Here is a 13,134-nt window from a genome sequence, read left to right as displayed (position 1 = left end):
TCATCTGCATCTATAGCAATCATCACCACTGAAGAATGCCCAAACTGCCAGCGCTGCTTGTATTCCCAGTGATGCACATGCAGCCATTTTCTGTGGTTAAGTGGCCCACATAGTGAATCTGCACCATTTCTCATAAACCAGGACGTGTATCCCCTGATGCATAGGGATGAACAATCAGCCTGACAGGCAGGTAGTTACTCCTTCTTAACCCCAGCTCACACTGCATGATGCAACGGAACAGCAGCCCCCTCCCTTTTTCTGCTTCTCCTGCTTCCCTCTCCTTAAGCATGCTCCCTCTATTCATTTTCTCATTCTCTCCCTCTCTCTCCTAGCCTCCTAATTTTTGCACACTGCCTCTCTTCATTATTCCCTTTCCTCTCTTTAACCCCCCCCAACTGCAATTCACTAGCTTCCTCTCTTTCTCCCTCTCAATCTCTCTTTTTCCCAGAGGCCCATGTTTCGTTGCTTGCATTACACACAATTACTTCCATCCATCAATTATCTGCCTTCTCCTCTTTAGCTACCCCACTCCCCTTTCTCTACTCTATGACAACCCCCACTACCCTGATTACACGTGTTTCTCTGCGACCTCCATCCCTCACCCGCCACCTCTTAGCTAAGAGTACCTCCTTGCGCTCTCCTCCTCCCTCCCTTTCCGCTCCTTTTTTCTTTTCCCCTTGTAACAGATGTCCCCTAAAGTTTGGGTGAGGTTGTGCATGTGGTGGAGAGGGCAGGAACAAAAGGACAGGGTGGTGGTGGTAGTGGTGGGGACACAGATGGGGTGTGGTGGTGATTGGGGGGGGAGTCATCCGAATGGTGCCAAGCCATCTTGCCTTGAGCTTTCTGTGTCTGCACAATAAGCACCAGCGGATTAACAGCTTTTTAGCACACACATGCACACACAAACCCACTCACATCTCATTACAACACCACACTGGAGCAACAACCTGGGATAAGCCCATGTTTGGCGTGAATTAGTTAAAGCTGTGACCCTTAGAATAAAAAAAAAGGTTCAACAATGCTCTGCTAATGTATGAATACACTAACACGGTTTCAATTAGCAATAAATGCAACAATAACTGCATACTGTATGGATTTTGTGTGTGCATTGTGCAGCCTTTTCAACATCAAATCCAGGTTGTTTTCAGAAGAAAGATGCTGCAGCATTATTCTCAAGCTAAAGCTTGATCCAAATGCACATTTATTTAAAAGCTGCTCTCATCATACTGGTTGCTTACTCTATCAATTGTATATGTAATTCGAGGAGTTTGTAAGAAATGGAGGAACGATGCAGAACATTAACAAATCAATCAGTCTATGTCATTGAAGCACAAGTTAGACTGTCCATTTAGCAAAGCACCAATAGCTAAATTAAATGTGGTGTGGCTGGGTGCAACAAGACATTAAGTATGTTAAGTTAAAACATACTTAAATGGACAGACAAGATGGTAGACACATTCCTGGTAAAGTGTTAGAAAAGTTTTTACCTTACAAAGCTCAAACCGACTCAAACTACAGTGTTTTTTAAAACTAGTTCTCAGATATGTTTTGTGCAGATGACTCAACAGTCAAATGTGCTCCATCGAATGGCCTACAAGAGCAGGGTTTAAATGAGCTAACTGCAACCTGTTTGAATCCGTCAGGTTTAACCTCCCCAAACACACACAGACATAAACAGGCTACCACCCCTGTGTAAAACCTCACAGGGGTCAAACTGCCAGGGCACAGGACAGCCTTTCCTGCCAGACTTATTTTGCAAAGACGAGAAGGAGGCAGACACCCCAAGGGGAACCTCAGTGCATCAATCTGGGAGAAGCCAGCTGGTAATCACACTTAACATAGGAACAGCCCAACAGCAAGCATCAGGAGACCCCCATAGGGGATGCAGGCAGAGAGACAGGACCAGACACACCCATTTGTAGGCTGTCACAGACTGTTAATTACTTCTCACCATGAGGCAGGAGTTCACATTAACTTTATAACTATAAAAGGGGATGGGTTCAGGGCCATAGGGAAATGAGAGTAAACTGGTGTTTGTGTGAAAACTCTGTGTCTAGTACAGTTTTCTCTCTCAGGCGCTATGCTTGTTCAAGGGTGTTACATCTTACACGAGACTGAACTGTATGAGAAAGTAGCAGGCATCAACAGAAGGTCTGCTCCTGCTTGTAGTCAAAAGCAGATTACTGTCACTTCATCAGAAGGAGCTGAAGCGAATCATTTTTCTAAAACCTGGTGGAACCAAAGGGGATGGGCAGGAAGCTGGGGAGGTTGCAGTGTGCTTATGTATTCTCTTTTTTTGTTTTTGTTTTGTGCTTATGTATTCTCAAAAGCTTTAGCAGATAGTCTGGCAGAGATTAGTATGTTCATGCGAATGAGGGTCTACCTTCACCTCTGCATACAACACAATAATATGACTGCACATTCTCCAACTAAGGCATATCTCTAGGAAAAATAATATTCAGGTATAAATGTGCCAATGATATGATAAATTTAAAAAAAGCAATGCAATCAGGAAAAAAGAAAGGGCGTGATATACGGATTCAAATATGCACGAGTGACACACAGAGAAAGAGAAGAGTTTTGAATCTTATCTTAATCCCCGGTATTTTACACCTGGACAGTTTGGAGTTGTGTCAAAAACCTGAAAACTAAATAGGAAAATGGAGAAAGATTTCTGAGGGAAAGAAACAAATTAAGTGAAGAAGACAGAGGCATGAAGAAAACCAAGGATGAGAAAACACCAGAGGAGCCCAAGAGACAGCCAAGATGCAAAGGGGACTTAAAGTCAGCCAGAAACAGATCAATGCTGCTGAGTTCACACACATTATCACAGCCTTGTCTTATCTGGCCCCATGCCTCTCAACCTGTGTCATCTCTGTTCAAATCCATTGATGGCTTTCTTTGGAGTGGTAACCTTTAGACTTCAGTTGGTGGGTAAACTGTGACTTTTGGGGGTTCCCCGCCAGTTCGGAACAAAGTTCTAAAAGGAATTGAGCTACAAACTTTAGACCTAAGGCATCCAAACACTGGTGTCTGAGTGAATAGTCAAACATTCTCTGCAAGTCGCAAGTCTCGCGTGTCTCCACCTATGGACAAGTCGAAAACAGGAGGATCCAGTGAATTGAAGAGATCTTCTAGAAAACTGCCAACCTGCAGTTTGCACTTATCTTTTTATCTTGTTTTTTTCTCTCTCTCTCAGGAAAGCAGAAGGTGTTTCTTGGTAACTGGGCCTGCACAAACAGAGGTCTGATCTGACTTGTTTCAAAACTCAAAAACAGGTACATGGTATGTAATGCAGTGCACCACACATTGCAGATAAAGCGATGCAGACAAAGATATGCTGTGGGGTTTTTGCAACAAAAAGAGTGCCAAAAACATAAACAGCTGTTTGCCTTTACACAGCCACCATGTATTCTGTTGCCCTACAGTCTGCTTTGTCTTACAGTTGCATATGAACATAGACTTATAGGCATATATCGCTGTTTCAGGCTAAGAGAGTTCAGTAATAACTTTTTATTATTGGTGAAACCATACAACTAATAGGCTACAGTTCAATGCCCAAATGTGACCCCTTTACTTTGAAATACAGAAGCCCAACACTTTATTGCAAAACAAGTACTTTAATGCATTAAAATTTCCTTAAACTGTACATGTCCTTAATATATGACCCATCAAAAACTTGGCAAAAAAAACAATGACACCTCTTTTTTTCTAAAAACAAACTGAATTTTAGTTTTGCGACAAGTTACGTAATCTTCCCACTTTTTGCACGGTGACGCTCATACTATGAAGCGGTTAGATGCTACTTTTATCGAGTGTGTCTCCAGCCTGGTTAAGTAGGAAGAAATGTGAAGGACAAAGGATGGATAATACACAAATCAAAGAGGAGAGGAGGGGACACTTTAGAAGACACACTGCCTCCTGTTTTCACAGTCAAGCTAATTGCACCTCGTGTCGCTGGAAGAGCACTGATTTAGCACTTGGAGCAAATTAAAATGAATAAACACAATTAGCTGTGAGTGCAACAGTGCCTCTGCATAACGTGCCGCATTTCTCTCTTTCTCTCTACCACAACAGTCACTTCAGAGCAGCTGTTATTAACTGTGTTGTTGCGTCAAGTGCAATGTGAATAATTGCAAAGCACTCAATGCCACCAAAACTCTGTTAATTTGGATTTGAATAAAATAAACAGGGCACAGGCTAGTAAGAAAGTGGTCCTAAAAGCCTAAAAAAATAGATAAATTAAGTGTGTAATATCGTTGTGTCCTCTTGAGTAAGATAAATGCGTTGATTGATGCTTTGGTATTGTCATAACTGCTAAATATTTGACAACCTTGCAAATGAAGTAAAGTAAATAAGGTCAAGTTTATATTAGTAGAGGTTATCAAGGGTTGGTAGCCTGATAACATAAAGTTGCAAGCAGCAGGATGTTTGGTGAGTGGCACAGTTTTGGTAATTTTTGGTCTGTACATTGCCACGATTGATTGATTGTGACTGAAGTGTACACTTCCAACTTTAATTCAAGGTGATTAAATGTGAGGAATTAGCGCCATTTTTGCACACTCCCTGTGTTTTAATAGGTTCTTGAACATGTGTGGACAGTTTCCTTGTTTCATCATGACAAATGGTGTGGGACAGATCTAACTGTGTTTAGAAGCTGTTCAATGAAACTAAATACGGTTGTAATGCACAAAGTCCAAAGAGGTGTTGATAAAAGTAAGTCTATCAAAGTGACAGCCTATCAAAGCTCTCCCTCTCTGATAAGTCCGCTTTATTTTACAGCCTAAAACAGAGACAAATGAATAACAAGCAAAGTATATTTTTCAGGTTCTGCTGTTTGATTTTTATTTAAAAAATAAAAATAAAGCCTTAGCAAGACCATAAGATGAAAGAAGCCTCTTACGGAGGTAGGCATATCAAAAGGTATATCATAAGGTCAAAGTTCTTAGAGAACCTAAAATAAACTTATCTGAATGTTAAGAAGAGAAGGGAAGGAAGGATTCATAATCTAAAACATGTCCAACATCATTTGTCAAACATGGTGGAGGGAGTGTTAAGGCATGAGCTTGTGTGGCTGCCAGTGGAACTGGGTCACAGTTTTTATTACCTTTACCATAGGGGTTATGTTTTTGTTGCAGCTTGTCTATTTGTCTGTGAGAAGGATTATGCAAATGCTGCTAGGCCGATTTTCATTAAACTGACTAGAGAGGTGGCACATGGGCAAAGAAACAGCTTAATGCATTTTGGTGTATATCCTGGAAATTTAGTCACATCAGCGCCAGCTTGAGAGGTTGTGTAGCAGACAGCTGCATAACAGACGGGCTTTAGGGGGCCTCCCAGGAGCTAACAAATGTTACCATGCCTCCTTAATCAACCAATGGACGACTTAGATTGGTTTCTCAGTAGAAATACTTCATTAATGGGCCCCACTTAAGGTAGTGTGCAAGTAACATCGGTTGCTTCAGAATGTAAGCGTGTTGCAGGGTTGTAATGAGCATAATTGTGGGCTGATGTATATTGTTACTCGATGTGTCCGCGCAGTATTTTTAAATAAATGATGATGTTTAATTTGAGTACTGGCCTTGGTCGAGGTTAGTGATCTCTGGCCTCCAGATAATGTACCTGCTTTTCATATACTTCCATATACCCCAATGCACCGGGGGTGACAAACTTCAAGCACTCATCGACTGCACCCCAGCATCAAAAATAAGCATTGTATTTGCAAGTAACAGATAGACTTTTTTTTTAAAAGAAGAAAAAAAAACAACTTGAAAAGATGTTGATGGTTGTGAGTTTCAGTTTCAGCACCGCATCTGGAAAGTCAAACAATAAAAGCGTCTTAAGGCATCAAGAGCGTTGCTGGTGCTATGAAAATTGATTACCACACAGTGTTTAAGCCGGTCGTGTGTCAAAAATGTCAAAAATATTAAAGAAAGACGATTAAAAAGTTCAATTACCTCAAGTAAAATACACGGCTGAATAACTCATCGCATGCAACGCCTGTAGCTATCTTGGATCTCTCTCTCTTCTCCACTTTGATGCTTTCAAAAATGGAGAGAATACACCCTACTGTTGAGGTAGGGGAAATAAAGAAAAACAGCTCAGAAAGTAATAAATTGCAAAGGAAATGAATTTCAAAACCCTGAGGAGGACACTTCTGCAAGACCTCCATACTTGGGGGAGGAAAAAAAAAAGCATCATATCCGGGGCACAATTCAATTAGCTTTTCTTCCAAGTGTAGGGAAAGGAGCTCCGGGGAGAAATCAAAAGTTTGGTCCAATAAAAGAAGTTTTTCAAAGATGTAATGTTCTCGTGGCCCCTTCCTTCCCCCGCTATGCGTTGCCACTTCTTAGGAGAGTGCCACTCAAGCAGGCACTGACTTGTGATTTCTATATACAAAAAATAAATAAATCGGCTAAATTAAATAAAACAGCACCTTGCAGATGCTGCTGTGACAGACACACTGGTCACGCTTAGTGGGATATGCCTGCCAGCTTAATCCCTGGCATTTTCATTGCCTGTTGTCTTTCTTGCCCAGTTATTTGACAGTGATCAGGGGTGATAAATTGTTCAATTAAAGCCACATTAAGAATCCAGAACACACTTGACATGCAGCGTCTTGGTTTACGTGTTGTCCAATTACTCTAAAGGACAAGACTCCTTCTTGCTACTGACAATAGACATGTGACTCTCATCATAAGACAAATGGGTTTATTTATTTAAGTTAGCAGGCTGACTGAATGCTGGAATGCAGGACTGATGAGTTTGATTTACAAAAAAGGGGGGGTTTTATCATGTGTTTTCTTTCTTCTTTTTTTTTTTTGCTTGACTAAACAGAGCTTATTAATTATGCATCATATTGGAAAATTGTCTTAAGTGAAGCGAGACGTGAAATGGGACAAAACATTCTGTAAGTAGCAATAACAGGTCCACATGACAGAATTCGTTCCCTCAGAGCAAAGGCGCATCTCACTTCTGAACTTCGAAAACTTCCCAGATAGTTCACTGCCTCAATAACCACTAACATCAAGAATCAAAACCTCTATATTTGAGCTCATATTTTCCACAAAATCCATTTTAAAAAGCAGCAGAGGTACTAATCTTTTGTTTTTTGCTTTTCATTTGCGGTTAGGGTGGGAGCACTGGGGGTGAGGAGGGTGACAGTGTTCTCTGGTGAAGGTCATTGCCTTGGAAAAGGTTTAGCCTCAAATGTTATAAAAATGAAGATGACCTGGAAATCATCTTAAACAAATAATATTAATGGTGATGATTAGGAGGATGATAAGAGGAACAAGAACAACATCAAAGGTCTTGCCTGGAAATGTATCCAAACCATGATTCCACTATCCATACGTTTTCACACTGCCATAGTGTTGGAGGGGTATTAAAAGGCACCTGGTACTTTTTAATGTAAATCATACAGTAACCATTTAACACACTCTAACCTTTCAATGGGCAAGTTACTTAAACATTTAAGTACTATCAAAATACTTAAATATTCCGTTACTTTTGACTATACTGCCAAGCATTACACTTACTGATTAACGGTTACCCTCTACAGGCGAGCGAGTAACAGAAGCATTTTTATCTTCAGATGCTACAGAAGCAGAGCCCCATCGTTAGAAAGCTCACTAAAAACGCAAAGATGTTAAAGTTTTGTTTTTTCAGTTTGAATGTTAACACAAAATTATTCACGGAAGATTTATTTATAAAAGCATGTTGAAAGAGAAAAAACGGACTAAAATTAACATCTCTTCTTGGTTACTCCAGCGAGCTGAGATACAAAATCACAGCAAAGCTTGAAATATATAAACATACAGATATAGCCCGAGCCCACTCTTAGGTCTCGCACCTTTCACCTGAACTGATTTCAAGCATTAAGAAGAGTTAAGAAGGAGGAAAAAGTTGCACTCACTTCAGCGGCGTGAGAAAAGTACTTTTGAGACTACCCCCCCGGTTGGTTTACTGGGGACAGGTTTTAAATCCGTATGCTTGGGGTAAGCGGTCAGTTCCCTCAGAGCAAATAAAAATAAACAGTTACGTTGAATCTCCTGCGGCAGAAAAAACCCCCACTATATTCCACTTTCTCCAGCGGCAGTCACTTGTTAGCGAAGAGAGCACGTATGAAATACTCCTTTTATTCTCCGTACATTTGTATTCCTTCCCCCCCCCCCCAAGATCAGACGCTCCAAGCCAGAATCTCCTCAGTGAAAGAAAAATAAAATGCCCTATAATAATCCGTGCGCGACACCGCCGCGCGCGGATCTCCAAATGTGTATCTCTTTATTGGTGTGTGTCTCGTTATCTCCGAGTTGCAGGTTTGGATTCTTTTCTTCCTAAAGCCACTCCGTACGGGCTGGGGGTGGGGAGACAGGAGTCAAACACCCCCCAACATTCTCCCTCCCCTATGAAGCGGAGGGGAAAAAAACATAGGGAGTCCTGTGCTGCGTTCAATGCCGCCTCATAAACTTCGTCTCTTGACTTCTCCTACATCGTAAATCGCACCATGTGGTGCGTTCATGCACGTTAGTAGGAAATCATAACACAAAGTGGCCTGTAACGAAACGAGTTACTGCTGCTGATCTTTGGGTTTACAAATCTGGGCTGCAGTGGCAGGACTAAGAAGAGGCAAACACACGCATTTACATGAAACGCTTTTAACAACATGAAGTCTCTTTAAGAGCACAGGTTATTGTAAAACTGTTCTTAGTCTAACTGTAGATCAAATTGACCTTTTCTCCATATGTGTGGATGTTCAGTGTAGATCAGCCCACATAACCTGCAAAAAGATCAGCATAGTTGTTTGAAACTGTATTAGAGTGACCAGTGAACAAGTCGAAATAAGTGTTGCCATTGTGATAAAGTGTGACACACACACACACACACACACACATCGTAGAAACAAGGTGTCACCCAATCACATTGGCTTTTAGTTGAAAAGGCGATCCTGATTGGCTTGTAGGATTTGAATTTGAACAGTGCCAGCTGGTGTCCACTATATCCAGCAGGGAGCCTAGGCACACACTGGAGGCACATCAATCAGTTGACCCCATACTCACCTACCTTTGCAAACTGAAAATTGTTGCTCCGTCTTTGGCTAAACCAGTTACATTTTGCTTTGTTTCAGACTGTCATATGTTAAGCTGTGGGTTTTTAAAAAAATGCTTTGTCCCAGCAAAATGCAGCTAATTATGGCAAAGCACCTTCCTGGAGCTTTAAGGACTAAAGGAAAGGCTGGAAATTTGAAGAACATGAGACTGAATTTAAAAGGGTTTTTTTGGGAAGTGTTACAATATGTGAAGCACGCTGCATCAAATAAGAGACCTCTTCTTCCCAAATACAAAGAGAGGAATAATATTTTTTTTTCCTGGGTGAACTTTTCAAGGTATGCAGGCAGTAATAAATGGGAACAAGCCCTTTTGAGAAGACACATCTTTGCTGTGTACTGGCAGAAAGCCACCCTGAGCCACAAGCAATCCTCCACTGCCCCCTTTCTGTTCTTTGTTTAAAACCCAGTGTGACATGTAGCACACCATAAAGAGGTGTAAAAGTCTGTGTGTGTGTTTGTGTAAGGATGGGGTCTAATCAATTTACTGTTGAGTATAAAACATGTGTTTATGTTACGAAGATTTCTCCCTCAGCCTCTTATTCACACCAGAGCCCTTTATTTAATCAAGGCGGTAAATCTTAGCAGCGACCCAGAGCTCTCACCACCATTCCCCTGGTGGCGTGAGCCTTAACATGGTAAATTTCACTCGGGTAGGGAAATGCGCTCAGTGGCCGAGGCTAGTGCTTTGGAAGGATAAAAAGAGCACTTACTGCCTGACATGTGCAATCCATAACAGAATAATGAGACTCCTCCACTCCCGGAGTCCTCTTCTCCAGCTATCCCACTCCCGCTTTTTCTGTTTTCCTTGTGAGTGTTCATAAATGCCATGTAAATTCAAAGAGCGGAAGATGTGGCAAGTGCTCGGGGGAGAGCGTTTAATCGCTTGCGTCTTGTTTCCGAATCACATAGCAGCATGTACTGTTTGAAGATCCTTGAAACAAGCGGTGAACCTTGTTGAAACTGCTGCCCTCCTTCTGTCAGCTGCTGTGCTTCCAAGTGAAGGAAGGTGATCCTCATCACAATTGCTGCTTAACAATGTTGTCAAACAGATAATGCTTGCATGCAAAAAAAAAGGCAGAAGGCAGAAGAGTGGTTATTCCTGAATTTATAATCATAATAAAGATTGTGCGTCTTTATTGTGAACTGGTTGGTACATTAATAAGGTTAAGGTTCGGCTAAGATGGCATTTGTTGTGCAGAAACATGAACTTTCACTTCTTAGATGTGAAGCTGGATCGGAGCTTGAAGGTAGACCCTTCTTAACCAAAAAAGCACAATGAGGCTAAATGGTTCCTGGAGTGTTTTTGAACATCCTAAACAATTTCCCCTCATCTAAGGATGACAGTCTTCTTCTAGACGTTCTGAATTACGCATACCTACAGTATGTACACCAGGGGTAGGCAACCTTTTTGATGACGAGTGCCATCTAAAATTTCCTCAGAAGTCAATGTGCCATATAATTGCATTAGCAATAAATTTAATAACGCTCTATATTAAGAGTTGCTGTGCTGAGCGGACAGCTCCTGAAGCATTTGAAGTGTCAGAATGTGGAAATTTCAACATTGCTTGAAAAAACTGCCAGCTAGCAACATCCCTCTCACCAGTAGGCTAAGTTATTTTTAGCCAATTACAAGTTGAATCTGGTAGTTGGGGTTGTTAGCTAAGATACCATCATTAAGAAGCAGCACAACTAATGTGTCTATGCGAGCTAATTTGCGATGTGCACCGCTGGCCCAGCCATTTATTTTTTAATGCACCTTCTCAGATTAATTCACTGCGTGTCGTGCTCAGGGCTGGACTGGGACAAAAAATCAGCCCGGGCATTTTGACTAGAGACTGGCCCACCAGGTATTTAAGCCATAAAGCCTTTGAATGAAAACAGACACTGTTGTGACAGTGATGTACGCTGTCTTGTTGGTATATTTATGATTTCTATACATTTTACGTCAGACAAAAACTTTGGTTGTAAGATTCAGATAATTATTTATTAAAAGCTAGACATTTTAAATGAGAATAAGAAAGAAAAGTACTTCTTTGTGCCCCCCTTTCCCTGTTAATGCCCTACCTGGCCCCCTGGCAAAACTTTGCTAGATCCACCCCTGCACAGTTACCAGCTGTCAGCTACTTAGAAAAGGATCCTGGTGTTATTTGTCTCTCAGAAACAGTTCATAACTTCAACTCATTCATGTCACCTAAAAGGTAAACCTGTTTCTCCATCCCCTGTTCAGCTCTGATGATTCAGTAAGGACATCTCCTGGTTTCAGCTTCACGTTTCCCTCTCACCACATATCCAAACCGACATCATGACCAGCAGCTTTTACAGCTGTGGCTCCAGCAAACATCAGCTGATACTAGAAAGTAATATTAAATAAATTCTAACAACAGCTGATCAAGCTTAAACGTGCTGCTGTTGTTTAGCGCGACATCCGCTGGTTTCCTCTTTCTGGCGCAAAGTGGGCGATAAACAAACAAGAGAGATGATCAGCTGATCATTGATCAGTTTCATGATTGAAGTAGCAACAGGAGAGGGAGGGGGAGAGGATGAGAGAAGAAACAGCTGCAGCATAACGACAGAATAAATCCAGCTTTGTGTATTTTTCATTCTAGCTGAAGTCAAACTGTGTTCCTTTTCAGCTCAATACGGAACGCGTAATATTTTCTCTGAATACGAGACGATTCCGTTTTTTACAGGACGGTTGGCAACTCTACTAACTAACCTTATGAATAAAATAAAGTTCACTATCAGTAACATCAAAGCACCCACCCAGCTGTATAGAAACTCCGTCATGCTAGCTAGCACGCAGTACCAGTTATTGTAACTGACTGTAAAAAGTCAGCACAACGAAAATAAACTAAACTTGGTTTATAACTGACCCTGATAGACTGCAGGTCATAACTTCTTACCTGAAGTTCAGTTCACCTGACACTCGGATCAGCGGCCGCCTCGGGTCTCTCCTCCTCCTGCTTCGCCTTTCTCTCATCCACCCGCCAGCTCCGCCATAGCCACCACCAAACAACTGAGTTATTTTTACACAGCTGCCAGCATCTGGCCAATCCACCACCTCTCATTGTTTATACGGTTATATAAAAAACAATAAATAAAAAAAAAAAAAATCATCCGCCCACCGAGCAAATGCCCGGTATGCCCGATGGCCAGTCCAGCTATGGTCGTGCCATCAGTTAACCCTTCGCGTGCCAAGTGTGGCACGCGTGCCCAGGGTTGCCGACCCCTGATGTACACTATGACTATGCTTAAAAGCTGCCAAACCAAACCAACTAATTTCAATGTGCTCTACCAACACTGCCAAGAGGAGTGGTCAAATATCCAAGGATGCCAAGAGTTTGTTGGTGTGCTACCAATAGGGTCTAATCAAGGTGCACCTTGCTAAGAGGCATTTAACCAAATATTGGGGGGGAATCCTAATTAATTTTAAACATGTGCATCCAGTTTGTGTTTTTAAGGTCATTAAATCATGTACAATCTTTTCATTATCGGAAAAAGAAGTCCAAAGAAATCATTAAAAATCCAAAGTTCCTATGGCATTTATATCCATGATGAGTGTATGTAACCTTCTGACCACAGCTGTATTTATATGCCTACTTTGTCTCCCTGTCTTATTCTTGTTTACCCCAAGGGAGTATACTAAAAAAAGGTCATCTGGAAGTTCAGGAATTTTCCTGGTTAATCTTGGGAGGGCTGTTCTTTTCTACACCCAGTCTCAGCTTTATATACAGTCAGGTCCATAAATATTGGGACATCGACACAATTCTAACATTTTTGGCTCTATACACCACCACAATGGATTCCAAATGAAACGAACAAGACATGCTTTAACTGCAGAGTGTCAGCTTTTATTTGAGGGTATTTACATCCAAATCAGGTGAACGGTGTAGGAATTACAACAGCTTGCAAATGTGCCTCCCACTTCTTGAGGGACCAAAAGTAATGGGACAGAATAAGAACCATAAATCAAACTTTCATTTTTTAATACTTGGTTGCAAATCCTTTACAGTCAATCACAGCCT

General features: G+C 41.4%; 1 protein-coding gene across 17 annotated transcripts in view; it reads right to left on the bottom strand.

Moving 5' to 3' along the window:
* The window catches only part of ptprsa (protein tyrosine phosphatase receptor type Sa), a 233,836-nt gene that overhangs the window by 165,706 nt on the left and 54,996 nt on the right, over window positions 1-13,134 (bottom strand). The window contains exon 1 of one of the 17 annotated variants that reach the window (XM_063495077.1): window positions 7,916-8,222. The exons of the other annotated variants lie outside the window; for them this stretch is intronic. The gene's annotated coding sequence lies outside the window, so the exon portion shown is untranslated. Of the gene's footprint in view, window positions 1-7,915; window positions 8,223-13,134 lie in introns of those variants that run through there. 17 annotated transcript variants of the gene reach the window in all.

Source organism: Pelmatolapia mariae, linkage group LG15 (assembly GCF_036321145.2).
Source record: "Pelmatolapia mariae isolate MD_Pm_ZW linkage group LG15, Pm_UMD_F_2, whole genome shotgun sequence".
NCBI lineage: Eukaryota > Metazoa > Chordata > Actinopteri > Cichliformes > Cichlidae > Pelmatolapia > Pelmatolapia mariae.
Note: the sequence above shows the minus strand (reverse complement) of the source record. Positions and strands in the feature narration are given on the sequence as shown.